General features: G+C 43.5%; 1 protein-coding gene across 1 annotated transcript in view; it reads right to left on the reverse strand.

Annotated features, from left to right (window-relative positions):
- Nucleotides 1-23,960, reverse strand: part of PLD1 (phospholipase D1) — a 186,185-nt gene extending 162,225 nt beyond the window's left edge. The window contains exon 1 of the mRNA XM_030216519.1: nt 23,809-23,960. The gene's annotated coding sequence lies outside the window, so the exon portion shown is untranslated. The remainder of the gene's footprint in view (nt 1-23,808) is intronic.
- Between the last annotated feature and the right edge of the window lie 3,269 nt (nt 23,961-27,229).

A 27,229-nucleotide genomic window follows, 5' to 3' on the forward strand; every position in this document is an offset into this window, starting at 1 on the left:
ACGTCCGTTTTCGGCAAAAAAAAGGCCTTTTTTACAGGCGCACTAAAAAATGGATTGGCGCGCCCCCAAAACCCGCGCCTACACTACCGCAAGCCATTTTTCAGTGCACCTTTGTAAAAGGACTTCAGAGTGTTTCTCTTACTTTGTTCACTATATTATCTCAGAATTTATTTTATCTATTTATAGCATTTATACCCCGCTCTTTCCCGCTCAATAGCAGGTTCAGTGCGGCTTCAAGGTATGGTACAAGGTATCACAGAGATAATACAAAGTACAGTACAAAGTATATCGGAGATAACCCAGTTATAGAGAATAGGACACCTGATGCATGCTGCAGTGCCGAATCACGTTGCGTCCTCTTGTGCTTGACCATCTGAGATTGATTTGTCTTTATCTCAACAAAGGACACCTTTTTGGGCCACAGGTTTCCCTTTCTCTATTTTGTTGCTAATTCCCACTGTTTGCTGTGCCTTGTGGTGCCCTTTGGTTCTTCTCTTTTGATAAGGAACAGTACTTAATTTGCCTCAATAATTCTGACACTACACATGTGATTGACAAATACTATTTTCTTAAGTGCATGGAAATTAGCTAAGATAAGAGGTTGGAAAGGGGCAGATTCATCAGTTATACACAGAATGGTAGAGAATGCGTGCCTCGCCTTTCCAATAGGGAGCAGACACTACAGGGCCAGAGGAAAATTTATGTATGATACTTTGGCCACACAAAATTAAAATGCTTCCTCCTTTTCTTCCTGAACCACAGAAGGAAATAATGAAAATAAGCCTCTGCCATTGTTTCACACACTCCCGTCAATGCAGAAGGAATGGATCCTAAGGAGCTTAGCTGAGATTGGGTGGCAGAGCCGGTGGCGGGAGGCGGAGATGGTGCTAGGCAGACTTATACGGTCTGTGCCAGAGCCGGTGGTTGGGAGGCGGGACTGGTGGTTGGGAGGCGGGGATAGTGCTGGGCAGACTTATACGGCCTGTGCCAGAACCCGTGGTGGGAGGCGGGGCTGGTGGTTGGGAGGCGGGGATAGTGCTGGGCAGACTTATACGGTCTGTGCCAGAGCCAGTGGTGGGAGGTGGGACTGGTGGTTGGGAGGCGGGGATAGTGCTGGGCAGACTTATACGTTCTGTGCCAGAGCCGGTGGTGGGAGGCGGGACTGGTGGTTGGGAGGCGGGGATAGTGCTGGGCAGACTTATACGGTCTGTGCCCGGAAAAGGACAGGTACAAATCAAGGTAAGGTATACACAAAAAGTAGCACATGTGAGTTTATCTTGTTGGGCAGACTGGATGGACCGTGCAGGTCTTTTTCTGCCGTTATCTACTATGTTACTATGTAGAGAGCAGATCCCTATCATACCCTATCATCCCTCAATATTTTTAGTTTTCCTTATTATGGAAAGTGGTGATTCAAAGATACTGAAGCTTGTTTCACACAGACCATAACTGTCCTTATTTTACTCTCTGTTGATTCCCCACAGCTAATCCCATATGAGCATAAAGGAGTGCTTTATTGACATTAAAAAATGCTCAGCCCCGGGCTAGGTGGGGCTTTCCATGCGCTGTCTTTTGTGTGGACTTTAACCTGATCTTCCCAACAGCTTCCTCTGGCCTCATTTCTGTTGTCTCTGTAAATGGAAATACTCAATGGGGATGGGCTTTCGTTCACTGTGACATAGGAAATGTCAACAGCATATCCCATGTCCCTGCACGCCATTAACAATGAAAAGCAGCAGAAAAAATGAACTTGATACTTTGGGGATCATTTTCAAAACAAAAAAAGTCCAAAAAGATTTTTTTTAAAGTAGCAGGAGGACACTTTTCTCTCAAAAACATCGAAGTTGCAATTTTGAACACCCTGATTTTAAACATTTTGCTCAGGTTTGTCCAAATTTCAAGGGGGCATGCTGGGGGGGGGGGGTGTTTTGGGTGGGAGATGGGCGGCCCCAAAAGACAGACATTTTTCTCAAATAATGGAACAAAATGAAATATCTGGGGCCAAAATTAAGACATTTTTGGCTAGACCTTTTTCAATAACAACTAAGTGACCAAAAGGTGCCCTAAATGACCAATGGAGGGATTAAGGCATAACCTCCTTACTCCATTGGTCACTGACCCCCCTCCCAGCCCCTGGGATGTAACAGAATTCATTGCCGGAGAACGTGGTGAAGGCGGTTAGCTTAGCAGAGTTTAAAAAGGGGTTAGACGGTTTTCTAAAGGACAAGTCCATAAACCACTACTAAATGGACTTGGGAAAAATCCACAATTCCAGGAATAACATGTATAGAATGTTTGTATGTTTGGGAAGCTTGCCAGGTGCCCTTGGCCTGGATTGGCCGCTGTCGTGGACAGGATGCTGGGCTCGATGGACCCTTGGTCTTTTCCCAGTGTGGCATTACTTATGTACTTATATACCAGGCTCTATGACAGCTTCACATATGATGGCCATTCCTATTGGAGCAGCAAGCAGGTCCCAGGAGTAGCCTAGCGGTCGGTGCAGTGGACTACAGAGAAGGGGAGTCAGGCCCATATCCCACTCTAACTGGTACACTGAGCCCTCCAAAACCCACATGTACCTACATATAGATGACACCTGCAAGCTTGAGACATAGATGTTTTTCAGGTTCCAAAATGGCTATGTTCAGCACTTAAGTTTTGGACATTTCTATAAAACATCCAAAATCGAACAACATTCTATCGAAAATACCCCTCTGTGGTTTTTCTTTGTCAGTAACAGTGCCCAATATTTGCAAAGAGTGTGTACTATGATGGAAAGCGTGTGCCCTCTTTGCAAACACTGCTCACATGTATGAACCATCGTGCATACACAAACCATCAAGAAAGACTGTGCACACTTTCCAAAACAGCACGCCCTCTTTGCAAAGAGGACACACTCTTAAAAAGACATTGACCCAGAAATGAAAATGATGGAAAGGGTGAAAAAGGCAAAGATTACAAGATTAATTTTCTTATTCAAATCTTTAATTAGCTGTTAAAGTGATCCACAATAGATAGCAGTTCTACAATTCCACGGGTGTTCTCAGTGATTTGTCATTATCAGCTTCAAGCTTGGAACTTTCTGGCTGGCCTTGGACTACTGAAAGGTTTAAAGTTCGGGTCAATCTTAGAAATGTAAAACAGATTTCTTTCTTAGCACTGCAGAACATGGGAGATTTCTGGTTACAAAATATCATTTTAAATGCAGCTTTTTCTTTTCCCAGGGCCGACCACATTACGTATTTTAGTCCTGGGAATCACAGAACTAAAAGGTTTTCCCCAGTGTGGGCTTGATTTCTTAACAGGGCTGCAATATGACAAGTTCAAAAAGGCAACAGAAGTGCATGAATAAATTAAGCTTGTACAATGACAATCCCCCCCACCCACCCAATAATACACAAATGCTCTTGCATGCCACCGGTTATTTTGTAAGGGAGTTTTAATACTTAAAACAGCTTGTATAAAATTACCCCAGGGTTACATGCATAAAAGTGCACACAGTGACAAGAAGGCACGTACTTTCACAGGACCCACATGTAGGCATGTTCAGGGACGGAGTCTGGGCAAAGCATGAGCAGAGTTGCGATTTATGCATATCTAACTATATAAATGAGAGGTGACCGACTCACCCGCAAATGCGCAGTAGAGAGCAGCTGTCATCAACGTTCCGCGCGTGCGTTGGACTCACGGAACAGCTGTCAAGAGAGCAACAGCAGACAAGCACCCCTCGCACACAACCGCAGGCTCCAGCAAATAGGAAGGGGGAGGAGGGGGACACGGAAGGGGAGAGGAGGGGGCGTGCAAATCGGAGCACCAGACTTCAGGGACGGAGGGCAGGAACCCTGGAAGATAACTCGCTGCGGAGCAGGACACTTAAGGGGACAGCAACACAGCAGACAAGCACACCTCCCGCAAAACTGCAGAGTCCAGCACGCCGTGAAAGGTAACTGCACACGCGACCTCTGCATTCAACATCTACCGGAAGACAAGAACAGAGAACCCACGGCGCTCTTTCCTCGACATCCAAAGCAAATACAAAAGTTTAAAATAATGTTGACGCTCTATGATGTGGAGGACAAAATCACGAAGCGCGAGCACAGCACACAAATCACGCACACAGAATTCCACCACGCACACCCCTCCCCCCTTTACCTCACCAAGCCGCGTTCGCACCTGCTACCAACGGACTGCCACACAGGGGAAACACTGAAGGACCCACAAGACACACAGAGACAGGGAAGAAGGCTGCAGACCGTTTATCCAAAGATTATTACTCTATTAAACAACACATTTAAAACATCTTTCACCTACACTGTGTTCTTCAACAGGGATGTAACGGTGAGACTCATAACCCACTGTTTTTCAAATTGAGCCATGGACAACTATATGTTGCATTTTCAAGAGTAAGAAAGGCTTCAGACGTCAAAGTATTAGTTAAACAGACATCAGAACAAGGAAAATTGATTCAAGGATCAAATTCTATTTACACAAAAAACATCTATATATATATAAAAGGCACCTCCAACGTTCCATTGAAGCCTCAAGCCGGAAACTTGAGGCGCCCGAGATATCCGGTTTGGCCTGCAGGCTCCAGTCACTGTAGCTCCGCCCTCGCGTCAAAACGCGATGACGTTGAGGGCGGGGCGGGCCTGCAGTCACTGTACCTACGCCCTCGCGTCAAAACGCGATGACGCAGAGGGCAGGGCGGCGAACACACAACGCACAGCTTCCACACGTTCTCTGACACCTGCTGGGAGAGCGCTCCGAACTTCACAAACTCGCAACCACGTCACTGAGGGACGAAGGGAGAAAGAGGAGAGGTGTGGAACTCCGAAGGGAGGCACGGAGGGGGTGTCTGGAACTCGGGAGGGAGGCAGGACGGTGGGAGGGGGGGGGGGATTACCCTGCTAGCGCCCGTTTCATTTTTTCACGAAACGGGCATTTCTTACTAGTAGTATATAAAAGTGTACTGTAGACATCAACTCACAAATGTTGCTTACGCTCTTTCATTACATTTTTGAAAACAAAAAAACGTGCCTGTTTTAACGGGCTTAACAGCTAGATGTTTATAAAATACAGATGAACATTTATGCCTGTTCCTGAGCAGGAGTAAATGTCCAAAGCTTCAGTCTAGGTATGAAGGCTGCTATTTTGGCCCTAGTATTTTATAAAGGCACTAGTGGAACCATGCCTGTTTCCTCAACAATGAAACGAGCTGTAGGAAGAATGTCATGTAAGCTATTTTTTTCTCTCTCCCCTGCCCTCCCCTCCAGGTCCAGCAATTCTTCCCTCCCCTCCTCTCCATGTCCAGCGATTCTCCTCTTCCCCTGCCCTCCCATCCGTGTCCCGCGATTCTTTCCTCTACTGTCCTCTCATCCCATCCATGTCCATCAATTCTCCTCTGCCCTCCCCTTCCTTTCCCTTCCTCCCTCCCTCCCCTCGATGTCCTGCGATTCTCTCCTCCCCCTTCGATTTGTACCTGAACGTTCTCTGGCTGGCTGGCGCTGGCTTTGTTCCGTTCGTAACATCCCTCCTGACGTTAGCTCGCCTCCAGCGTTCCTTTCCCTCTCATTGTTCCGCCCTCTGACATCATTACGTCTTGACGCGAGGGCGGGACAGTGAGGGGGAATGGAACGCTGGAGGCTGGCTGAGTTCAGGAGATGTTACGAACCCGGCAGCCAGACATGGAACGTTGGAGGTGCAAATTATTATATAGGATATGGAAGCTCATTTTTAAAGCACATAGACTTACAAAGTTACACGGGTTACTATGAGGCTCATTTTCAAAGTACTAAGACTTCCATGTCTAAGTCCATATATCAGCCTAATGAATACTGAGGTCCTTCAAAGGTCTAAAAACAGGGCTTTCAGTTCGAATTTCTGCCCTCAAATCCATAGGGAGAGCATTCCAAAGAGGAGGCCTACAGTGGCATAAGTTCTTACAAGTTTCTCAAACACTAGGTTATGACCTGCAGATCTCGTTGCCATGTTGGTCAATGAATTTTTAGTAGAATGAACCAAAAACAGTGCCTCTCAATTCAAGACATTACTGACTACCCTGAGGATCTTTATCTTAATTCTCCATTGTAACCCAGAAACACATGCAAAACCAGTGAAATATGTTCTGTTCACCAAGGTCCAGTCAAAATCCTAGCAGCACATTCTGAACAATTTATGGTGGACTTAAAGAACAAGTAGGAAGCCTAAGACACTCAGAATTGGAATAATCTAAATTTGATTACTCAATGAATGTCATCGGCACTCAAAAATGGCTTCAGCTTCCATGACAAGTGCATATCATGAATTTCTTCAAAAAAAGCAGTAACTAAATATATATCTAGTAAAATGCTTTTTTTAACTCCATAGTTCATCTTTGGTCAAAAGGAAAATGCATAATCAAGAAAATATTTTACCTGAAAAGAAACTGGGACAGGACACCCATCCAAAGTAAGATCCTCTCTAAATCAATTGGTTTGCTCACTTTATTTATTTATTTATTTATTTGTTACAATTGTATCTCACATTTTCCCACCTATTTGCAGGCTCAATGTGGCTTACAATGTTCCGCCATGGCATTCACCATTCCAGAATAAAAGTTACAATTGGTATAACATAAAGAAAATGGATGACCAAATAGTATTAAGCAGTCAGTTATAGAAAGAAAATTCAGTCAAAATATCAAGTATCTGTTTCCAGTTTTGAATACACATTCCTGACCAAATAGCTTGAGGTGAGTTAAAATAAGAACATAAGAGTAGCCATACTGAGTCAGACCAATGGTCCATCTAGCCCAGTATCCTGTTTTCCAAACAGTGGCCAAGCCAGGTTACAAGTACCTGGCAGAAACCCAAATCGTGGCAACATTCCATGTAGAACCCCAAAGAATAGCAAGATTCTGGAATCCTTAAGTGTGACAAGATTCCACATAGAATCTCAGAGTAGTAACATTCCATGTAGAACCCCAAAGAATTCTGGAATCCTAAAGAATGACAAGATTCCATGCAGAAACTCAAATAGTAGCAACATTCCATGTAGAACCCCAAAGAATAGCAAGATTCTGGAATCTTAAAGAGTGACAAGATTCCATATAGAATCTCAAAGAGTAGCAACATTCCATACTGCAAATCCCAGGGCAAGCAGTTGCTTCCCATGTCTGTCTCAATAGCAGACTATGGACTTTTCCTCCAGGAATGTGTCCAATCCTTTTTTAAACCCAGATACACTAACCGCCATTACCATACTGGGACAGAACGAAGGTCCTTCAAGCCCAGTATCCTGTTTCCAACAGTGGCCAATCCAGGTTACAAGTACCTGGCACGATCCCAAAACAGTACAATACATTTTATGTATCTGATATCTGGTTCAAGTTAACCATGTCCTTGCATACATCTTATTTTTCTCAAACACAACTGGATAAATTTTGCCTAGTCAATGAGTTGACCAGTTACATTTCATTTGCTCAGTTAATTCCCCAAGTTATTTGGCCAAACCTTTGAAATACTGACCCCAATAAAGGTCTAACAGCCACTGACACCCTTCAGAAAATCAGTAGATTCCTTCTATAGATATGACAAAGGAGAATTCTTATATAGCTCCAATAAAAGCTATCTTCAGCACGAGCATGGCTACAAAAGCTCAGCATTGAACAACGGTCGGGATCAAAGAACACTAAGATATGATATACATAAGGAGAATTTCAAATTCCCATGCTGTCAGCCCTGACGATGTGTCTTTAACCATATCAGATCTGAAATGAAATGAAGAAAATGTATTCTTAGGTGTGCCTAGGCTTACAAAAATACAAAATGTGATTTAAAAAATGTGTACTAAAATTTAGGGTCCCTTTTACTAAGCCGTGAAGGTGCCTACACGTGCCCAACGCACGCCAAAATAGACTTACTGCCCAACTACCACGTGGCTCTTGTGGTAATTTCATTTTTGGCATGTGTCTAATACCCACATCTGAAAAATACTTTTTATTTTCTGGCACATGCCAAGTGGCATCTGGCACGCGTAGGTCATTACCGCCCAAATTCTTTATCGCTAGGCCTATGGCTGGTGGTAAGGTCTCAGACCCAAACTGGACGTGCGGCAGTTTTCATTTTGCCTCACATCCATTTTTGGCAAAAAAAAAATTTTTAAGGCATTTTTTGCAGGTGAGCTGAAAAATGATTCTGCGCGCGCCCAAAACACGTGTCTACACTACCGCAGACCATTTTTCAGCGCACCTTAGTAAAAAGACCTCTTATTCTCTCGTAGCCAGTTACACCTGGGTAAACTGAAGCAGAGCAAGGTAGTGCAGTTAGGACTTCAAGGCCGCAGAGAGAGCCCGTCGGAGATTAGAGATGGAAATCACAAATCACAGGGCACCCTCCCACTTGCAGCTCATAGCTCTAAACCACCACGCCAAACTGATTGCTCAGGAAGGTTGGGTCACAAAGCAGTAGAGAAAATCCATGGCAATTTTACTTAAGAAGGAGCATCAGAGCCAGGTATAAACAATATTCACCCTCTCACAATACCTCTGCCTAGCAAACTGGTACGGAAGTATTACATGGAAAAAAAACATGACTAGACTATGCATTATTGGCCAATAGTCAGTGTAGCTTCATCTGTCCAGACATTGTCCAGCTCTGTAGAACTTGCACTCAAACGCCGAACTGGTTAGACTGGTTTCCAGGGTATCTCATGGTTCCCCAGCAGGTGAGTCAGTCTTCACATCTTTATCCAAATGGGGCCAGATTCAGTAAGGTTAGGCACTAGGAAGAATCCATGATAAGTGCTATTCTGTACAGGGAGCTCCGAGTTTTAGAGAATAGTGCTTAGTGAGGACTCCCAAACCCAAATGCCTGCTGAAACCTGGTGTAAATCCTGGCGCACAAGCTGGGCGTGTAACCCCAGGTATTCTTTGACACTGTGACTAAATTTTGGGAATGCCACGACCTGCCCGTCCCCTTTTTGGGTAGCGTGCAAGACAATTTAGGTGCGCAGTGTTGTAGAATAGCATGCAGGCAGATCCGTACACAAATTCTAATTAGCACTAATTAACATCAATAATTGATTGTTAATAGCTCATTAACTAATTAGTTTGTGCACGAATCTGAGACCATGCCCAAATTTGGATGACCTTTATACAATCTGGGGGGATAATGTACAATATTGCATTTGTGCAGGAATGTTCTGGGAAGGGTGATGTTCCAGTGATCATTATTGTTAAGTTTAATTATAAAAACCTCAGGGAAGGAGTCTAGGAGCCTGAAACTTCACCCAGAGCACCCTTAAAACAGCTCTGTGGGCAAGGCTGGCATGGGGGGAGGGGGCAGCAGGCAACCAAGGCAATTTCTTTGTGCCTCCAAGCCTGCCCAAATCTAAGAGAGGCAGATTTTAAGACCCCTCCTAAATTTGTGTCCTGGGCTCCAGCATGACTGTAATGTAATGTAATATTGCTCTTGTATTCCGCCAACTCCTCAACAAAATGTTCAAAGCAGATAGCAAAAAATGAAATATTTATTTATTGCATTTGTATCCACATTTTCCCACCTCTTTGCAGGCTCAATGTGGCTTACAATACATCATGAATAGTGGAAGCATATAAGAAACTATACATTGAGTATTATGGAAGGATCTTGGGTAACATGATAATGATAAGACATAATAGTAATTTAACAAGCAAACATAAAAATGATAAAACATACTAGTAGTTTAACAATAAGTCCCAAAGTAGAAAAAGAAAGCACAGCAAAATGAATAGACAAGTTTTCCACTTTTTCCAGAAAGAAAAATAAGAACCTGCACTTCTTAAGTCTTCTGGCAAAGATTGCCAAAGTTGAACACCTTGATAACAAACAGACCTTTCCAATTCTGGTCACCACATCAAAAAAGATATAGTAGAATTAGAAAAGGTACAGAGAAAGGTGACGAAAATGATAAAGGGAATGGGATGACTTCCCTATGAGGACAGGCTAAAGCAGCTAGAGCTCTTCAGCTTCCCCCCCAAACCCACCTCCCCGCTCCCCCCGTTTTCTATTTCTGTTGATGGCTCTCTCATTCTCCCTGTCTCCTCAGCTCAAAACCTTGGGGTCATCTTTGACTCTTCTCTTTCCTTCTCTGCTCATATCCAGCAGATTGCCAAGACCTGTCGTTTCTTTCTTTACAACATCCGTAAAATCCGCCCCTTTCTTTCCGAGCACTCTACCAAAACCCTCATCCACACCCTTGTCACCTCTCGTTTAGACTACTGCAATCTGCTTCTTGCTGGCCTCCCATTTAGTCACCTCTCCCCTCTCCAGTCGGTTCAAAACTCTGCTGCCCGTCTCGTCTTCCGCCAGGGTCGCTTTACTCATACTACCCCTCTCCTCAAGTCGCTTCACTGGCTCCCTATCCGTTTTCGCATCCTGTTCAAACTTCTTCTACTAACCTATAAATGTACTCACTCTGCTGCTCCCCAGTATCTCTCCATACTCGTCCTTCCCTACACCCCTTCCCGTGCACTCCGCTCCATGGATAAATCCTTCTTATCTGTTCCCTTCTCCACTACTGCCAACTCCAGACTTTGCGCCTTCTGTCTCTCTGCACCCTACGCCTGGAATAAACTTCCTGAACCCCTACGTCTTGCCCCATCTTTGGCCACCTTTAAATCTAGACTGAAAGCTCACCTCTTTAACATTGCTTTTGACTCGTAACCACTTGTAACCACTCACCTCCATCTACCCTCCTCTCTTCCTTCCCGTACACATTAATTGATTTGATTTGCTTACTTTATTTTTTGTCTATTAGATTGTAAGCTCTTTGAGCAGGGACTGTCTTTCTTCTATGTTTGTGCAGCGCTGCGTACGCCTTGTAGTGCTATAGAAATGCTAAATAGTAGTAGTAGTAGTAGTAGATATGATAGAGGTCTATAAAATAATGAGTGGAGTGGAGCGGAACAGATAGACATGAATCGCTTGTTTACTCTTTCCAAATATACTAGGACTAGGGGGCATGAAATGAAGCTACAAAGTAGTACATTTAAAACAAATCGGAGAAAATATTTTTTCACTCAATGTGTAATTAAACTCTGGAATTCATTGCCAGAGAATGTGGTAAAAGCAATTGGCTTAGCGGGGTTTAAAAAAAGGTTTGGATAGTTCCTAAAAGAAAAGTCCATAAGCCATTATTAAGATGGACTTGGGGAAAATCCTCTGCTGTTTCTAGGATAAGCAGCATAAAATATATTATACTGTTTTGGGATCTTGCCAGGTACTTGTAACCTGGATTGGCCACTGATGCTGGGCTTGATGGACCTTCGGTCTGTCCCAGTATGGCAACACTTATGTACTTAAGTAATAGTTTCTAATACCGAATTCCAGAAAAAGAAGGAAAATAAATCAAGTGTGACTTTAATGTTCTGGAATTTCTAGGGTTAGGTGGGAGGGAGAAGAGACCAATTAAGTATTCCAGACTAGAGCCATCAAAAAGTTTAAATATTAAACGAGCTAATTTCAACAAAATGTGTGCAAGCACTAACAGCCAATGAAGCCTAATCAGAGTTGGTGACGCTCTATTATACTTCTTCAATTGAAAAATTAGTTTTGCAGCCATGTTTTTGAGGATCTGTAGCTTAAAATGTAGTTTAGCTGTAAGAGAACAGTAATCTAGATGGGATAAAATTAAAGTAACATAGTAACATAGTAGATGATGGCAGAAAAAGACCTGCATGGTCCATCCAGTCTGCCCAACAAGATAAACTCATATGTGCTACTTTTTGTGTATACCCTACTTTGATTTGTACCTGTCCTCTTCCGGGCACAGACCATATAAGTTTGCCCAGCACTATCCCCGCCTCCCAACCACCAGCCCCGCCTCCCACCACCGGGTTTCCACAATTTCATACTTAAATTAAAGTACATAAGCTAAGAATGAGAACTGTTTCTCCTCAAACGAATAATGAACAGCACGAAGCTGTCGGAGCTAAAAAAAAAAAAAAAGACAATCTGAAAAACCTGATTAACTTGATGCCCCAGGGATAAAGTAGTATCCAAAATAAAATCGAAAACCTTGGATTATCATTACACTTTCAATGATAACCCACCCGGTAACAAAAGCTTCTCAGGAACATACCACACACCCTTACACTGTCAATATGCCCTAGCAACTGCTCTATCCTGAATTCTGACCTCCGGATTCCCCCCCACAGGGAAGTAAATTCAGGAATCAGCCAGAACATCTCCAGCCCCTGCACAATCTACTTCAACACTGAGGTACCACCTGCAAAATCTGGGACTGAGCACAACCCAGTAAACCTGCACTGTGAGCAGACTACACAAGGGATAAGCTGCTGCAATCTCCCACAGCAACCGCCTGGGCCCCCCCACCTCAGCCCCATCAGGCGCAAACCAAACTGCTGCAGCAGCAACCTTGTAGGCAAAGTGATGCAACATGAAGTCCGGGAAATTCACGCCCCGTACTCCTTAAGCAACTTAAGGTTCCGCAATGCAATCTGGGGTAGCTTACCCCTTCCAAAGGAAACGCACGAGTTTGCCCTCCAAAGGCTTATAAAAATCATCTGGGAATGGAACCTCCAACCTCCCCCACCAGGTCAAGAACAATGGCGGAAAACAAAACAGCGAAGATGACTCACAAAAACACAAACAAAAATAAAAATGACTCAAAAATGAAAATAATAAAATTATCAAAATATGAAAATCACAAAATATGTATTTAAAAATATAAAAACATCAAATAGACGACACTCTGTTTATAAAAATTAACTTTATTGGCCAAAAAATAGCAGGGAGAAAGGGACTCGACACAGCTGTGTTTCAGCCGTATAAGCCTGCGTCAGGAGTCTGCTCACTGTGTGTGGATTATAAATTCTATCCAGTTATTGCAGAATCATATATCTGTGATGCTGTTAATAAGTGCTAACTGTGCAGGTGATGTGCTGTTACTGCCAAGTCAAACACAGCGAGGGTGAAACTGTGTTTGACTTAGCAGTAACAGCACATCACCTGCACAGTTAGCACTTAGCTGTGTCGAGTCCCTTTCTCCCTGCTATTTTTTGGCCAATAAAGTTAATTTTTATAAACAGAGTGTCGTCTATTTGATGTTTTTATATTTTTAAATACATATTTTGTGATTTTCATATTTTGATAATTTTATTATTTTCATTTTTGAGTCATTTTTATTTTTGGCGACCATTTCAGAATGAGAGCATCCACCAACTTGAGCAAAAATTTTCTATTTCGGTCTATTAAGAAAACTGTAAGTTTGATGTTAAACTGTACCTACTCTACACACCACCTTGGGCGAATCTCTTCATAAAGGTGGTTAATAAATCTTAATCAATCAATCACTAAAGAGCTGTCCACCAACCTACCAAATCAAACACCCAAGTGCTTCAACTTTGCTGGAGCCCATGCCGATGGGTAGTCAGCCAAATGTGGCCTATGAACATTTACAGCTGTTTGGGCAGATTGACAGTGTAAGGGTGTGTGGTATGTTAGGCGGCTGCTCCAGGGTGGGCGTTTCCGAGCTGTCCAGGATTTGTGTGCGGAGTACCATCTGGATGCTTGGCATTACTTCCAGTGGCTGCTGTTGCGGCATTGTTGGCAAGGCTCTAGGTGTCTTGAGTGGGTGTGAGTTGGGGATGTGGATCTTTATAATGTTTGTGTCGAGCTTATTGGGCAGTCAAGGAAGGCATCAGCAGTCTACTGAAACGTTAAGTTTAACTGCAGGCGAGTGTGCGCTGCATTAGGCGCTGCGATCAAAATCTGGAGATTGTTTCGGGGTAGGGTCTGCAGGCCTACTTTATCTGCATCGGTAACTCAATCTCTCTTCTATGTAGCACATAGGGCACTGTGGACCCCTCGCATGGTCTCCAGGATGGCGGGAAGTGGGGCGGGGTTATGTTGGGCATGTGGAACGAGTGTGGGTACCTTCAGCCATATGCTGTATGCTTGTAGCAATGTGAAATTTGGGGGGGGATTTGGTTTGGCCGAGGGTTCAGGATATCCTCAGCGTTCAGGCAGAACTTACCTATTAAACTAAGGTCGGCAGCCTTGCCCCTTCTGCTCTGAAAGACCAATGCCAGGTTGTTTGACGTGCTTCTTGGCTTGGCCATTCAGCACATTTTGTCAAGTGGAAGAATAGCTCTACATTATCACAACATGCATGGTGGTCTGGAGTTTGTCTCGTGTGCGAGTATGAGAAAGTTGCTGCTGTCAAAAGGGGTTCTATCACTCAGTTTCGGCGAGTTTGGGTTCCGTTGGATGTTTTTTGTTCTTTGCATACTGTGTAATGTTTTATCGATGTCTGGACATCCCATCTGTAGTTATGCTCTGTGGGTTTGGTTTAAAGGGGTGTATTGGGCTGGGGGTGGGACTCTTGTAGCTCTTGCATTTCTTTGTTATAGTCTGGAGAATATGAGTTTATTGTGTGGTGTTATTGTAATGTTGAAAACTGAATAAAAATAACTGAGGAGGGGGGGAAAGCTTCTCAGGAATAGTAGTAACGGATCAATCTAGCCACAGCACTAGGCCCAGTGATTACAGTCACATTATTATGAAATCACAAATGTCACTTCATATGGCAGATTAAGCATTCTTTATCTGACAACTTGCAAACTGTCCTTCATGCTTTAGTACCTTCGTGAATTGATTTTTGCAGCACACTCTGTCTAAGTCTGCACGATAATAGGATTCTGACTCGTACAAAATACGGCTGCCAGGTAACTGAAGAATAATTATCAGAGGGAGGGGAGAGAATTACTGCAGCTCTGTAAGAGCCTTCCTCTCTATCTGGTATCATGCTACATTCAAAATTTGTATTTCGCAATTAAAGTTCAAAATGTTCTATGCCCTATATAACTGTAACACCTAAAATATCGGCGCCAATAAAAAATACGCCTAGGCATTATCTATAAACAATGCCTAAAGTTAGGTGCGGTTTATAGAATACGCCTAAATCTAGGCTTAGTTTATAGAATATGCCTAACGCCTGTTTTCTGTAAATATATTTCGTCACAGTCACTTACGCCAATGGAAACTTGGTGTAAATGCTGATGCCTAAGATACGGGTGGAATGGGTATATTCTATAACTGTGCGTAAATGCCAAGAATGGCCACGACAAGTTCATGGCAAAAACCCCTTTTCAAATCCACATCGTAGAGTTTACGTACATTATTTTATAGAATACGCTTAGACAGTTGTGCAGATAAATTATAATTAAAGCCAATCAGTGTTCATAATTGCTTGTTAAGTGGCAATTATCAGCGCCGATTGGCTTGTTAAGCCAATTAATATGCATGCACAAATCCAGAATACGACCAGATTTGTCGCACTATATATAGTTTGGCGGACAGAGCCTTCCTCTCTGTCTCCACAATATCTACACTACATCTAGACATATAACAGAAGTCACCTTTTACAAGAGCACCCCCCCCCCCCCCCAATTCCCCACACCATAAAACTCTTTTCTAAGCTGTACGACAGGGAAAGGATCTTTTTATACTCAGTCGCACACTCAAAACATGTTTTGGGTTTTTTTTACAGTTAGCTTTCGATTGCAGGTTTGCCTTGGGCTGTGTTTTTTCTGTTTGGGTAACATTCTGGGGTTAATATTCAGTGTCACTGGTTAAATTGCTCACGTGGGACTATGCGTTCATATTGAAGCTTGCGCGTGCTCAATTTCACTAAAAACGAGCATGCACACAGGGCAGTGGGAAAGCAGGGCAAGCAGCGCGGCGGCAAATATCACCGCAGGAAAACTTCTGCTGGTGGGGCTTGGGGATCCCCGCCAGCCAAACCAGCAGACCTTGGCGGGCACTGAACCCAAATTTCTTGGGGGGGGGGGGGGGTGCAGGCCCCCAAGGCCTCCCATGGCTATGCCACAGGTTGGCACTTATACCAGGGGCGTATCTGGACTCTGGCGGTAGGGGGGGCCAGAGCCAGAGGGAGGGGGCACATTTTAGCCCCCACCCCAGCACCACCGATTCCCCCCCCCCCCGCCATTTCCGGACCCCCCCCCGCCACTGCCAGACCCCCCCCTCGCCACCAATGACACTCTCCACCCCCTCCCGCCGCCACCAACCCTCCCCCGCTGCTGTCACTTACCTTTGCTGGCGGGGGACCCCAACCCCCCACCAGCCGAGGTCCTCTCTTCCATGCAGGCTGCAAGTTGCAATGCTTCCTGTTCTTCTGAGTCTGACGTCCTGCATGTACAACGCGCAGGACGTCAGACTGAGTTCCAAATTCTGAGTCTGACGTGCAGGACGTCAGACTCAGAAGAACAGGAAGCGTTGCAACTTGCATCCTGCACGGAAGAGAGGACTTCGGCTGGCGGGGGCTTGGGGTCCCCCGCCAGCAAATATCGGCGACGGGTTGGTGGCGGGCGGGCGGGAGGGGGAGGTGGAGAGGGTCGATGGTAGGGGGGTCCAGGGCGAAATCTGCGGGGGCCCAGGCCCCTGTGGCCCCACGCAGATACGCCCCTGACTTATACACTTAAAAGTTGCAAGTGGGTTGACTATAGGCCACAGCTTCCATTAGGTGAACTAGGTCGCCAAGATTCTGGGGAGAGCAAATGGCAGCAGAGAAGTATTTTAAATTTCCTCTCACCTGGTTCCTGACCTTCTGGATGCCCTGCCCTAGCCTGGTAGGGATGTGCACAGCCAAACACACTTTGGTACATTTTCAGATTTTTAGGAATTTTTCTCAATTTTGGGTGTTTTCAGTTCACTTACCGATTATCTTCTATTTGTTCTACACCACTCAAAATTTTGTAGACCTCAATCATATCTCCCCTCAGCCCAGTGGCGTTCTGTGGTTCACTGCCACCCGGGGCAGATCGCTGCTGCGCGCACCCCCCCCCCCCCCCCCCAGCTGCAGGGCAACACGGCACCCCAACCCAGTCTCCACCTGTCTACTAGCTCCGTCTACCCGGCGCCTTGCACAACTCTGCACTGCTGTAAAAGAAGAAAATCGCCTCGTCGGCCCTTCCCTCACTGTGTCCCCGCCCTCTGATGTAACGTCCTATTTCCTCGAGGGCGGGACACAGTGAGGGAAGGGCCGACGAAGCGATTTTCTTCTTTTACAGCAGTGCAGTGTCGCGCGAGGCACCGCACCACACAGCTGCCTGGTGGACGGAGCTGGTAGGGACTCGCCAGCAGAGCACCCCCCCCACCCGTAGACACCCGAGGTGGACCGCTCCCATCGCCCCACCCTTGGTACACCACTGCCTCAGCCATTTCTTTTCCAAGCTAAAGAGCCCTAACCTCTTTAGCCTTTTCTCATATGAGCGGAGTTCCATCCCCTTTATCATTTTGGTTGCTCTTCTTTGAACCTTTTCTAATTCTGCGATATCTTTTTTGAGATAAGGCAACCAGAACTGAATGCAATACTCAAGGTGATGTCGCACCATGGAACAATACAGAGGCATTACAAGAACATAAGCATTGCCATTTCTGAGACAGGCCAAAAGTCCATCAAGTCCACTATCCTGTTTCCAGGTCACAAGTACCTGTGCAAGATCCTGGAACAGTACAACAGATTTTATGCTGCTTATCTTAGAATATGCAGTGGATATATGAAGTCCATCTTAATAATGGCGTATGGACTTCTCTTTCAAGAAATTATCCAAACCTTTTTAAAACCCTGCTAAGCTAGCTGCTTGTACCACATTCTCCGGCAACGAATTAAGAGTTTAATTACACATTGAATGAAGAAATATTTTTACCAATTTGTTTTAAATGTATTACTTAGTAGCTTTATTGCGTGCCCCCTTGTCCTAGTATTTTTGGAAAGAGTAAACAAGCGATTCACATCTACCTGTTTCACTCCACTCAGTATTTTATAGACCTTTATCATATCTCCCCTCAGCCGTCTTTTCTCCAAGCTGAAGAGCCCTAGCCGCTTTAGCCTTTCCTCATAGGGAAGTCATCCCATCCCCTTTATCATTTTTGTCGCCCTTCTCTGTACCTTTTCTAATTCTGCTATATTTCTTTTGAGATGCGGTGACCAGAATTGCACACATGGAGCGATCTCAGGACCCCACCCCACCCACCCCTAATCGTCATGATTCTCCAAATGCCTCACAAAAGGAAAAGTCTTCAAAGCCATTTTAACCAAGCTAAATTAGTTTCCCCTCTTTGAATCAGCGTCCAAAACATGAGAAGGATTTATACATAGCTAATTCTAACCGAAAATTAGAAGATGGTGGTAATACAGTTAATTCATACATTGAGAACATGTTGGTCAGGTGGATTGATATGGAATCAAGAAACAGTATTCAAGACCTTATGTAGAATAACAACTACCTTAAAACAAACTCTAAAGTTTATTGGTAACCAATATAGATTTTCGAATATGGGCGAGGCATGATGGAACTTGTTAACAGGCTAGAAGCCTCACTGTGGTGTTTTGAAGCAATTGTAAGCCATATAAAGAAGACAGGGTCAATCTGTTATACAAAGAATGGCAGGAATCTACACAGTGCAGACTCAATGAAAAGGTCAATTTTTAAGCCTTGCAGGAAGACCCTTAACTGTTCATATTCGTCTAAGGGGCATAAAAACCTGTTTAAAATACAGATGATATATGATGCAATGAAGCTACAAAGTAGTAAATTTAATACAAATTGGAGAAAATGTTTCTTTACTCAAAGTGTAATTAAACTCTGCAATTTGTTGCCAGAGAATGTGGTAAAGGTGGTTAGCTTAGCGGGGTTTAAAAAAGGTCTGGACGGTTTCCTAAAGGAAAAGTCCATAGACCATTATTAAACTGACAGGAAAACTTCACTGCTATTTCTGGGATAAGGAGCATAAAATGTTTTGTACTTTTTTGGGATCTTGCCAGGTATTTGTGACCTGGATTGGCCACTGTTGGAAACAGGATGCTGGGCTTGATGGACCTTTGGTCTGTCCCAGCGTGGCAATACTTATGTACTTATGAGGTCCAAAAGAAGTCCAGTTTAAATCTTCATATGGTAATGCAGTTTACAGACATACCATCCGTTTTGCATGCAATTACTCCTAGAGGGGCTACATCTAACTCAAGACCCTCTACTTCAGGAAGGATGTGAAAGCCTGGCTCTTCTCCCAAGCCTTTAATACATGTGGTGACCGACTCTACACTCACTTGCTGCACACCCTATAACTTAGACCAGTTCCTCATATCTTGTTTAATTGTACAAAGATTTTGCCTTGAGCTTAGCCACCCGTCTATTTATCCCAGTTGACTCTGTACTACCCATCTTGTCCCCATCTATATATCTGCACTTGGCCCCTCAGCTATACAGAAAAGTATTAACATCATATCTATGCTATTGCATTGCTTATAAGGCTTTTCATTGGTATTATGCTGACATTGTTTTATATCTCTGTTATTTGAATATTCTTCAATGCTGTCTATTATAGTACTGTTTGTATTGTACTAACATCACATTTCCAAGTTTACCTCATTTAGGGAGTCTTTTACTAGTGGTAGCGTTTAGAGCTCAAGGTAGAAATCAGCTGGCTTTAAACATTGAGACACCCACAGAAATATAATGGGCACCTTGGCGTTTACTGTCAGCTGATTTCTAACGTGAGCTAAGAACACGACTGTATATGTATTCAAAAGTTTTGGAAGGACGTATGGTCCGATTTAGTAGATATATTCTGCTCCATGGATAAATCCTTCTTATCTGTTCCCTTCTCCACTACTGCCAACTCCAGACTTCGCGCCTTCTGTCTCGCTGCACCCTACGCCTGGAATAAACTTCCTGAGCCCCTACGTCTTGCCCCATCCTTGGCCACCTTTAAATCTAGACTGAAAGCCCACCTCTTTAACATTGCTTTTGACTCGTAACCACTTGTAACCACTGGCCTCCACCTACCCTCCTCTCCTCCTTCCTGTACACATTAATTGATTTGATTTGCTTACTTTATTTTTTGTCTATTAGATTGTAAGCTCTTTGAGCAGGGACTGTCTTTCTTCTATGTTTGTGCAGCGCTGCGTACGCCTTGTAGCGCTATAGAAGTGATAAATAGTAGTAGTAGTAGTAGTCTCTTGTAACCAGAGCTAATATTGTGATGTCATAATGCCTCAGTCCACCAATAAGAGCCAACCTCATCAGTGATGTCACAATGGCTTGATTGTCCTATACTTGGCTCACTTTTATTACATAGCTCTTTGAGCAGGGACTGTCTTTCTTCTATGTTTGTGCAGCGCTGCGAATGCTTTGTAGCGCTATAGAAATGCTAAATAGTAGTAGTAGTAGTATATTCCATCTTTCTATTCCAATAGTATATAAATATGTGATACTTAAAGATCAATGTTTTAGACCCATTTTAAAGACTAATGAATGTTTGCTTGTTAATACCATGTTGAATCTAGCTTTGAAAGTAGTCTTTGCACACTGGAAAGCTTTACAACAAGCTACTTATCAAGAATGGTGGAATTTATTGTTTCAAACCTATAAATATGAAACATATTTTGCTAAAAAAACATCTCGATATGCTTTGTATAAAGAAAAATGGGCTCCACTGATACCCTATTTTTAAGATGTGAAGTGAGAGGTGTATATTGTACTTTTTCTTTTTTTCTTCATGTATATTATTACCATCTGTGTCACATGCATGAACTTTACCCTGCTTACATACTTTAAGGTGTCTTTTTTTTAACTCAATTTAAATATCATTTTGTAGTACAATTGTTGTTATTCATGTTCTCGCTTTATTACAAAATCAATAAAAATATTAAGACTAAAAAAAACAACACACTACTGCGGCTTAGAAAAAGACTCCCTTATTGTACTTATATTTACTATTGTTAAGTTGTTAAAAAAAATTGTAGTTTTATGTTAAACTGGACCTACTATACGTTGCTTTGGGTGAATCTGTTCATCAAGGTGGTTAATAAATCCCAATAAATAACTTTTTTAAAGGCATCTAAATGAACTGAATGCACGCTAATGAACACATATCCCTACCGATTGTTTAAGTAATAAGGACGCGCCAAGAACAGCACAAAAAAAAAGGTGGAAATGACCATGAAAAAATATACCAGGATATCAATAAAAAAGATTTATTCCTAAACATACACTCACTCAGAAAGTATTAGTATCATAGCAATGTTATTTTAATTTTCTAATTGTGTGCTTATTAGATATTCCCTCCCTGCCCGTCTTCAAATCATTGCTCAAAGCCCACCTCTTCAATGTCGCTTTCGGCACCTAATCACAACACTTCTACTCAGGAAATCTAGACTACCCCAACTTGACATTTTGTCCTTTAGATTGTAAGCTCTTCTGAGCAGGGATCGTCCTTAGTTACTAATTTGTACAGCGCTGGGTAACCCTAGTAGCGCTCTAGAAATGTTAAGTAGTAGTAGTAGTAGTACATAAGTACATAAGTACATAAGTACATAAGTAGTGCCATACTGGGAAAGACCAAAGGTCCATCTAGCCCAGCATCCTGTCACCGACAGTGGCCAATCCAGGTCAAGGGCACCTGGCACGCTCCCCAAACGTAAAAACATTCCAGACAAGTTGTACCTAAAAATGAGGAATTTTTCCAGTCCATTTAATAGCGGTCTATGGACTTGTCCTTTAGGAATCTATCTAACCCCTTTTTAAACTCCGTCAAGCTAACCGCCCGTACCACGTTCTCCGGCAATGAATTCCAGAGTCTAATTACACGTTGGGTGAAGAAAAATTTTCTCCGATTCGTTTTAAATTTACCACACTGTAGCTTCAACTCATGCCCTCTAGTCCTAGTATTTTTGGATAGCGTGAACAGTCGCTTCACCTCCACCCGATCCATTCCACTCATTATTTTATACACTTCTATCATTATTATGCTTGCATCACATCACGTCTCTTTTATTTGAATTTCAGTGCATTTAAGTGTATAGTTTTGATCCTGTTTCATGGTAGTCTTATTATTAGGTTTCAATTTATTGCATTTATTGCATTTATGTTTATACGTGTACATTTTGTTACGTGTATACGTGTACATTTTGTTAAATTGTACAGCGCTGCGTAACCCTAGTAGCGCTCTAGAAATGTTAAGTAGTAGTAGTAGTACATTTATACAACAAAAAAAGAACTCTCTCATGTAATGGCAAAAGAAAATAGTAGTTTCAACAATGGACTATGGATTCTGTAGAGTGCATCTATATTTGAAAGGAATTATGGGGAAAGCCTCTGAATTTAACCCAACCTCCAACCCAGGTAGTCACTTAATAATAAGGGTTGAGAAAACTTTTGCTGGGAGTTATGTCATCATAGGGAAAAACCCTTTTAGTTCCAAGGTAAGTAAAAGAAAGGTGCTAAAGCTCCACAGAATCAGTTCGGGATCTATACAATGTGTGAAAGTCAAAAGATTAACATAGCTTTCAAGTGCAGGTACAAAGCAACAAGTGGGGTCATCGGTCAAACATATATGCGTGCACATTTTACATTGTGTTATGCTCTCAACTAAATTGTAAATTTGATGTTAAACTGTACCTATTGTACACCGCCTTGGCCAAATCTCTTCATCAAGGTGATTAATAAATCCCAATACACAAATAAATATTATTTATTTATTTATTTATTTATTTATTTATTTATTTGTGGCATTCATACCCCGCTCTTTCCCGCTCGATGGCAGGTTCAGTGCGGCTTACAAGGTATGGTACAAAGTATCACAGAGATAATACAGTATGGAACGAAGTATCAGAGATGGCATAATTACATAGAGTAGTACAATAGTGGGAGATGTGGGGAAGGGTTGGAGTTTGGATAGTACTAATGGTGTGAGTTAGGTTCGAGAGTTAGGGTGGTTCATTTGGGCAGGCTTGTTCGAAGGTTTGCATTCAGTAATCCACTAAAAGTCCAAAGTAAATGTAGTCTCAGTTTGTGAAAACCTATGCTACATGGTTCAAAGGGCATCATGGGAAACTATGCTTGTAGTAAATATACACAGCCATGGCATACTTAATTGCTGTTATAAACATGCAGCAAAACTGTCACATCCAGGTGACCTCAGCAGCTATGAGGTCCAGCGTAACAAGTACACTCGACGGGAACTGCATCTCTTTGCAAAGATCAGACATAGTCCTGTAGGGTTATTTCTTTAAGCGAGATGCCACACAAATAAAAACAGAATTAAAGCAAACCCATCAGTACACACAAGAGTCCTGCTGGTATACTAAACATTTCTAAACCTGGCCACCGTCACTGAAGCTATTCTGGGCTGCTGTTCGGCAGAACAGGTTTTTCTGAAAGGGTTAGAAAAGTTTGCCAACACTAGTCAGCCTCTCTCAGTATCATACAGGCACGATCTGGATTGCATTGGCACCATTAATACACACACGTCCACGTAAAAAAAAAAATTGAAAAAGAAAAACCCCAGCACTTCCACATAGGGCTTCTTGTTACTGTAAATCAGGCTCCTCCTTAAGAAATGTAGCAAAACTGTGCAAAGGCTACGTGATTTTATTTTGTGTAGCTATCCGAAAATGTGATGCATTACCGATCCTCCTGCTACATTCTCTCTCCTAAACCTGCATTTTGGTTCGAGGCACTCTCAGTTCCATGATACAGTTTTTAAGCAGGCCAGCGTGAGCTGGACTTGACTCTCTCCACAGGACAATAAACAGTATTTCGTTGTCAGTTTCTAAACAGAACTAAAAGCTACCAAGAGCCCTGCTGGTTCAGTTTTCTGTAGAAAGTTGAACTGCGCGTCTTATTCCCCTCCCCCCTCACCCCGATGAGGAGAAATCACGTTTGCGCTACCGTATGCAACAATCTGCGGGGATTTCTGCAGCAAAATTAGTCCCCAAAGAAGCAAACACATCCTTAACACTGACCTGGTGGCCCCGTGCGAGTGGAGGGCGCATGGCTGCCTTTTTCATCTGACTCTTCAGAGAAGCCAAGTATCCAAAAAGAATGCCACAAAGAGGGGGAGGGGGGAACCCCAACAGCAAGTAACCCCACGGTACTGGCAGAATCTGAGAAAGCAGCTCTCAGAGTCCAGTTAAGTGTGAGAATTCTGCAGACCAAACTCCCTTGAAGTCACGTTAAGACTTTGCTCAGCCCACTCGTTCCTTGAACCTATAGGATTTACCAGACACGTTAAAACCACTCCCAGAGATGTTAGATGAATGCAGGACTCAATGACAGGGCAAAAAAGTGCATGCATTGTGACTTGTGAGTTTAGTCTTCTGCTGCTTTCACTTTAATTTGATTTAGCCTTCCTCCCTGTATGGGTTTAAGTCTCAGCCTTGCAATAAAATGGTCAAATGCTAGATTAAAGATGAAGGTCACTTTTAAAGCTGTTCTTAGGATGGTAGGTGTTATTCTTGATCAAATTTAACTTTGGAAATAAATACACGTTAGGTGATGTTTCTGGCTGATGCATAATCTCAGATGAATTCAAAAATATGTAACGCAGGATAAATTTTGATTAGTAGTACAAGCTTTGATATTGTCTAAGGGGTCCTTTTACTAAAACGCACACGCATCTACGCACGCCCATCGTGCGTCAAAATGGAATTACTGTACGGCTACCGCGTGGCTTCTTGCAGTAATTTTATTTTTGCTGCGTGTCCCATACGCACGGCCGAAAAATAAATGTTATTTTCAGCAGTGCGTATTGGATGCGCGCCAAGTGACATTTGGCACGCATAAGTCATTACCGCCCAGTTACCGCGTGAAGACTTTACCGCTAGGTCAATAGCTGGTGGTAAGGTCTCAGACCTGAAATGGACGCGCGGCAATTTTCATTTTTGCCACACGTCCATTTTCAGCAAAAATGTTTTAAAAAAGGCCTCTTTACAGGTGCGCTGAAAAATGGTTCTGCACGTGCCCCAAAACCCACGCCTACACTACCGCAGGCCATTTTTCAGCACACCTTAGTAAAAGGATCCCTATATTGGATTACTGCAATATAATCTATCTTGGTATCTCTAAGAACTTGTTAAGGAAGTTACAAACTGTACGAAATACATGGGGGCATGTCTTGGGAATGGGCGTCAGGGCCGCCGAGAGGGGGGGGACAGGGGAGGGCCTCCGGGGGGGGCCCGGCACCACAGTCCGGCCCGCCCGCCCTCCGTCGCTCCCTGGCTTTGAACTTAAGCGCCTCACCTTCGAAAGCGCAGCAAGCAGCGGCAGACCACTCCTTCCTTCCGTGTCCCGCCCTCGCCTGACGTAACACGCGAGGGCGGGACACGGAAGGAGTGGTCTGCCGCTGCTTGCTGCGCTTTCGAAGGTGAGGCGCTTAAGGTCTGTGCAGAGGGCCCGGGGGTGGAAAGAGGGCCCGATGGCAGGTGGAGGGGGGCCCGGCAACCTCGGGTGGGGGGGGGGCCCCGGGGGCGGCCTTGTCCCGGGCCTGGCCCAGTCTCTCGGCGGCCCTGATGGGCGTTCCTGCGTTTTCCAGCTAGCCCATTCTGATTAAGCGTGCACTAATGCAGAGTTAACACTGGAGCACTTAGCGAGTCCTAAATAGGAGGCAGTTAGGGCTCCCGTGTTAATTTTTTGCAGGTTCTGCGCACGAACCAGAACATTAACACATGATCTAGAGAAAAACAACAACAAAAATAAATGTCTCAAAAAGTGACACATTAAATCTGGACTTAGTGTGCAGGAAAATCCTGCGTTGCAGCGTGCTAAGCCCAGATTTTAGCACACTTTAGTAAAAAGGTCTCTTAGAAGGGTCCTTTTACTAAACCACACTAAAACGTGGCTAGCATTGTCAGTGTGTGGGTTTCCCACGCGCTGCGGCCACTTTTAGTGTGGCAGTAAAATGGCCACATTTTTCTCTTTTTTTTGTAATAGCCACGTGCTAATTTCCCATTTCGCACGTGGCCATTACGGCAGGCGAACTTACTGCCACCTATTTACTAGGCGATAACGGATCCTGTGCTAATCAGGCAGTGTGCAGTAATGTGTCTGCGCTACCTGATTAGCGCAGGCAAGCCTACTCTCCACCCATGGGCACACCTCCCGCGCTGGAAAATAAAAAATATTTTCCAGTGCAGGATTACGCAAGCTAAGCTGCACACTGCCATGGGATATAAGAACATAAGAGTAGCCATACTGGGTCAGACCATCTTGCCCAGTATCCTGTTTTCTAAACAGTGGCCAAGCCATGTCACAAGTACCTGGCAGAAACCCAAATCATGGAAACATTCCATGTAGAACCCCAAAGAATAGCAAGATTCTGGAATCCTAAAGAGCACCAAGATTCCATGCAGAATCTCAAAGAGTAGCAACATTCCATACTACAAATCCCAGGGCAAGCAGTTGCTTCCCATGTCTGTCTCAATAGCAGACTATAGACTTTTCCTCAGGAATTTCTCCAAACCGTTTTTAAACCCAGATACGCTAATCGTTGTTACCACATCCTCTGGCAAAAAGTTCCAGAGCTTAACTATTTGTTGAGTGAAAAAATATTTCCTCCTATTTGTTTTAAAAGTATTGCCATGTAACTTCCTCAAGTATCCCCTAGCCTTTGTACTTCTGGAACGAGTAAAAAATCAATTTACTTCTACTCGTTCTACACCACTCAGGATTTTGTAGACCTCAATCATATCTCCCCTCACCCGTCTTTTATCCAAGCTGAAGAGCCCTAACCTCTTTAGCCTTTCCTCATACGAGAGGCGTTCCATCCCCAGATGCCTCATCACGTCCCGCGGTACTGTTTTAGCACATGGCAGGCACACGCTAGGCCTACCACGGCTTAGTAATAGGTCCTCTTAATTTGTCAATATACGCGTGTAACATGAGTGCTTAATCTTTGCTATCACTGAACGCATTCAGACTCTGGACTTGAAAATCCTACAAAGATGAACAATTACTGTACCAAAACAAGTCTGAACTTTATAATTCTGCAAAGCAGCTCAATACCTGTGTTTGCAATCGTTTTGTTAAGTTTTCCTCAATATCTTTTGTTGTTCCTTAAGGAACTATTTAAATTGTATCTTAATGATACTTTGAAGTTGCCTAATTGGAGGGGATATTGATATTTCAAAGATGTATTATATTTCTAGGAATATTGTTAAAGAGTCTGAACAGGAGGAGGGTTTGGATGTGTTGGCATCTGACGTTAATGTTGACTTACCCAGTTTTGGGGATCTTCCCAAGATCATATATCTAGTCATTCTAATTTCCTCATTTCTATCATCAGAATCTGATAAGAATACGTATATTGCTTTGTTCATATTTTAAAGGGAAACATTTGCCTTTTTGTGGCCAGTAGATACAAATGTTCCCTAGCTCCTCAGATATTAC

This window comes from Microcaecilia unicolor, chromosome 10 (genome assembly GCF_901765095.1).
Source record: "Microcaecilia unicolor chromosome 10, aMicUni1.1, whole genome shotgun sequence".
Classification (NCBI taxonomy): Eukaryota; Metazoa; Chordata; class Amphibia; order Gymnophiona; family Siphonopidae; genus Microcaecilia; species Microcaecilia unicolor.